We start from the raw sequence: 4,953 nt of genomic DNA, 5'->3' as shown, positions 1-4,953 counted from the left end.
AAACAAAAAAAAAATAATTAAATATATGTTTGCATTTGTCTTGAATTTAATTTGCCACTTGCCTGCCCAGTCCCATACTCTGTCTAGAGAAGCAACATCAAGGTTAAACTGTATTATCCTACCTAATTTTGTGTCATCAGCAAACACTGAGACATGGCTCCACTGAATGAATATCTTGGTTGAGTTTGAGAATTTTTCACTTATAGCCACTGTTTGTTTTTTTGTTAAATTCTAATCCAAGTTCTAATCCAAGTACAAATAGATCACATGTACTGCGACTCCTAGATCTTTATTTTTACTAATAATATTCTGATACAAGATATATTCTTGAAAGTATGCCTTTAGCAACCCTTTAAATAACTTCCCCACTACAAATGTCAAGCTCACTGGCCTGTAGTTGCCCGGCTGAGAACTTGATCCATTTTTTAATTTGGCCCAGTGGCGTCGGCAGGGGGGGGCCAGAGGGGCCCATGGCCCCCCCTAAATCATGCTGTGCCCCCCGGTGTGCCCCCCCAATTGAAACGCCGTCTTTTTTTTTTTTTTTTTTCTTTTTTTTTTTTTTTGGAAGCCCGAGGTGCGTGCTCCTTTGGGTGCCGCATTCTGTGCACAAGGCAGCAGAAGCCAGACTACGAATTCCGAGTTCCCTCACGGAGAACTCGGACTGATTCCAACCCCCCCCATGGAGGGTCCGATTTGAGTCTCACTCCGAAGAGTGAGACTCCTTGCTGGATTTGTAGAGAGAGGAAGGGGCCAGAAGGCTCCCAATCCTCCTCCAGCAAAGTCCAGGCTTCACTGCCTCTTAAAAGAAAACAGTGTCCAAAAACGTGGGGTCAAATTCGTGTGCCAAAGAATAGTGGGGGCCAAGCCGTGAAGTTTGGTAGCCGTGAATTCAAAAATGGGGGCAAATTAATAGGCACTCGTGATCAAGTGAATTAAATAAATTAAGGAAAAATAATTTAGGGGCAGACCATTTCTGGCCTGCCAGATTCAAAAATATCACTTAACCCCAGGACCAGAAGGTACCTGGGGAAAAGGTAGTGCTGACGGGCCGCCAGTGGAACGTGCGCTCACCGTGTGCAGTGGCGTGCAATACCACACACGGTGACTCCAGCATTTCTGCTAGGGCAATTTCACCTCGGGCTCCATTAGCTATCCCGAACCCTAAGGCCAGAGGATCAGCATAGTCCCCCCTTCCCCAAAGAGGAACTACACTTGATCTTAGCCAAAAGGCCGAGAAGCGATTTTTTTTTTTTTTAATAGATCCGGAGGAGAGAGAGAGAGGCGCCGAGCGGTCGCTGAGGAATAAGTTCTCAGCGACTGTTCGGCGCCTCTCACTCTTCTCCGCGACCGCGAGGCCTCTGCCTTGGTCGCAGTGCCGGCATTTCAAGCCGAGCGCCGGTATATGATGTCATATCCGGCGCTCAGCAATGAAGCCGCGCACACTGCGGCAGAACCAGGAAGACAGAGACCTCGCGATCCTGCCGCTGGACTTCTACAAGCCCAAGGTAAGTGAACTTCAAAGGGGGGGGGAGAGGGTAGAAAGTTAGGAGGGGGTTAGAGAGTGAAAAGAGGTAGATAGGAAGTGAGAAGAGGTAGATAGGGATAGATTGGGAGGGAGAGAGGGGGTAGATAGGATAGATTGGGAGGGAGAGGGGGTAGTTAGGATAGATTGGGAGGGAGAGGGGGTAGTTTGGATAGATTGGGAGGGAGAGGGGATAGTTAGGATAGATTGGGAGGGAGAGGGGATAGATAGGATAGATTGGGAGGGAGAGGGGGTAGATAGGATAGATTGGGAGGGAGAGGGGATAGATTGGGAGGGAGAGGGGATAGATAGGATAGATAGGGAGGGAGATGGAGATATTAACATATATTGGCAGCAGGGGCTAATATTAATATTTATTGGCAGCAGGGTCTAGTATTTATATTCATATTGGCAGCAGGGTCTAGTATTTATATATATATCGGCAGCAGGGGCTAATATTAATATATATTGGCTGCAGGGGCTAATTTTATATATATTGGCTGCAGGGACTAATAATATATATTGGCAGTAGGGGCTTATATTAATATATACTGGTAGCAGGGTCAAATATTAATATATATCGGCAGCAGGGTATAATTTTTATGTATATCGGCAGCAGGGTATAATATAAGTATATATCCGCAGCAGGGGCTAATATCAATATATATCCGCAGCAGGGGTTAATATTAATAAATATCAGAAGCAGGGTGTAATATTTCTATATATTGTCATCAGCAGGGGCTAATATTAAAGAATGAGAAATAACTGCCTAACGTGTGTGTGTATATGTGTGTATACATATATATATATATATATATATATATATATATATATATATATTGTGACAGAAAGCAGGGGATGATAATGGAGGGAGTGTATATATCCCCTTATATTTTGCAGGGTGGTTACCCACAATAGGTTTTCTAGCCCCAGGGAGATGTACTGTTAATATTGGAATTATTAACGTCTGTTGTTATTTGTGTGTTTTGGGTCCCTGGGGTGGAGCATTTGGAGAGTAGGGCGGGCCGGTGCTCCACTCCACAGTTTATGAGCAGCCGAAGACCAGCAGGTGGGAATCCAGTCCGGAGATTATCGGATACTCTCCTAGTACTCACCTGGTTCCACTAATTAATGGGAGAGGCAGTTAAGTAGCCTCCTGGTCTCAGTGCAAGAGAGATCATTTGGCTCCCTGAGAGGGAGAGAGAGGGAGAGAGAGGGAGAGAGAGAGGGAGAGAGAGAGGGAGAGAGAGAGGGAGAGAGAGAGGGAGAGAGAGAGGGAGAGAGAGGGAGAGAGAGAGGGAGAGAGAGGGAGAGAGAGAGGGAGAGAGAGGGAGAGAGGAGGGAGAGAGAGGGAGGGAGAGAGAGGAGAGAGAGGGGAGAGAGAGGGAGGAGAGAGGGAGAGAGAGAGAGAGGGAGAGAGAGGGAGAGAGAGAGGGAGAGAGAGGGAGAGAGAGGGAGAGAGAGGGAGGGAGAGGGAGGGAGAGAGAGGGAGAGAGAGGGAGAGAGAGGGAGAGGAGAGGGAGAGAGAGGGAGAGAGAGGGAGAGAGAGGGAGAGAGAGGGAGGAGAGAGAGGGAGAGGAGAGGGGAGAGAGAGGGAGAGAGAGAGGGAGAGAGAGGGAGAGAGAGGGAGAGAGAGAGCTACCAAAAACACTGACTGCTGCAATTATTGCATATACTCTGTTGTTTTGTTTGTTGGGAACGGATAAGCCATCCAACTGTAGTTAGGTTGGAGAACCGTGTATTAGTTAGTGCTCACAAGAGCAAGGTTTTTGTTTTGATTTGTTTATTTTTCCTGTTATGCCTGTGACAAAAAAATAAAAACAGGCCCAGCCTTTTATTTTACCCTCCTCGTGTCTGAGCCGTCTCTGCAGCCTGGAAGACTGTGTGTAAGTAAAGATTCCCGGACAGAGTACCAAAGTGAAGGGGTATTCTGTCACAATATATAGTGTATATGTACCGTTTTATAATTGGCCCCCTACTTTGGTCCCTGGCCCCCCATGTGCCCCCCCTAAATATGAAAGCTGGAGACGCCACTGATTTGGCCATCACAGCTAATTGGCACTACACCTGAACTGAAAGAATCCCTAAACATCAAACATAGTCGTCTGGCAAGAATTAGGCTTAGCTCCTTAATTACCCTTGGGTGTATCCTATCCGGACCTGAAGTCTTGTCAACCTTAACAGTGTCTAATTGCTCAAGCTCTTTTTCCTGTGTCAGCCAATCCCATGTTTGTGGCAACAGCTATGCAAAATTAGCCAGCCACTGCATAAGGTATTAGAAATGCAAAGTAATTTAATTTTAATAATACATACAATCCTCAAGGTGATTCCCAAATTTGTGGATTTTTGCCATGAGTCATTAAAATTTCCCAGTGAAAACGTATATTAAAAAAAAGTATTTAAGTAATTTCATCATCTAAATTGCTAGCTCTGTAGTAATTGCTTGGAAGGCCATCCAGCAGAGGAGACTTATGAGGCTTTAACTTTTAACCACATATTCAACCTATTATTCAGAAATAGGGTTGCATAATTGATCTTGTATCTCAGTTGTTAGCTGTGACATATATAAATCTACAAATTCCCAAATGTCTGACTCATAAGGTTTCAGATGCTATAACTAGCAGGATACAAATAAATCTGCTATTGGGGTTACATACTCTGTTTTTTGTTGCTCTCTAATTCAATAGCTAACAGAGAATCTACTTTCCTTTCTCATAATAAAATTTTTCAGCGTTAGAGCTGCAATATCGACCATTTTTCCCCAGGAAGTTTTTGTTTTATATGTTGCTGACTATTAGCCATTATGTGCTTCTCTGTGCACTGTATAAGTTTGATTAAGTAATTGATTCCCTTTTTCCAACATGTGAATATTAGATGCTTCCAGGAAAAAAACAGCAGATATGGCATTCCTATTCAACATCCCTTTAAGTTATTCTCGCTTTTGTTTATGTAGTTCCACTAGCCTATTTTCAATCAAACTTCTTTTACTATTTTACCCACTTATTTTAGTTTTAAAAAATCTTTTGGCGGTAAAAGATTATTTTGATGGTGAGCTTGTGTAATTTACCTTTAAATGTCTTATTTTTTAAACCTTTGATGTATGTTGTATAAATAAATCTATAAAAGTCAGCCAGACCAAGTCTACAAGGGCATCTGGAGTGATTTTCTGAACATAGTTTAAAATCTTGCTGCATCATATAATCAGGCCTAATTTGATAATTCCAAGTTTGAAAAACAAAATGCATATGTTCCAATTTTGACCTTGTAATGCTCCAAAGCCATACCTGTGCAGTTTGGGACATTTATGTACCTGGGGCATTTATCCAAAATATAAATCAAGAATTTCTGTTCTTGTAAATATCCCCTCAAAAAATAAAAAAACAACATGGCAAACATGTAAAAGATGTACTTGCACACTTCTTGAACAACAG

At 43.2% G+C, this 4,953-nt stretch overlaps 1 pseudogene; it reads right to left on the bottom strand.

Annotated features, from left to right (window-relative positions):
• Positions 1-1,061: 1,061 nt before the first annotated feature.
• LOC149297872 (U2 spliceosomal RNA) lies at positions 1,062-1,242 on the bottom strand (annotated as a pseudogene).
• Positions 1,243-4,953: the final 3,711 nt, after the last annotated feature.

This window comes from Sceloporus occidentalis, unplaced genomic scaffold, assembly GCF_023333645.1.
Source record: "Sceloporus occidentalis isolate IW3139 unplaced genomic scaffold, rSceOcc1.0.p SCAF_36, whole genome shotgun sequence".
NCBI classification, from domain to species: domain Eukaryota; kingdom Metazoa; phylum Chordata; class Lepidosauria; order Squamata; family Phrynosomatidae; genus Sceloporus; species Sceloporus occidentalis.
This window is presented reverse-complemented; position numbering and strand designations above follow the sequence as displayed.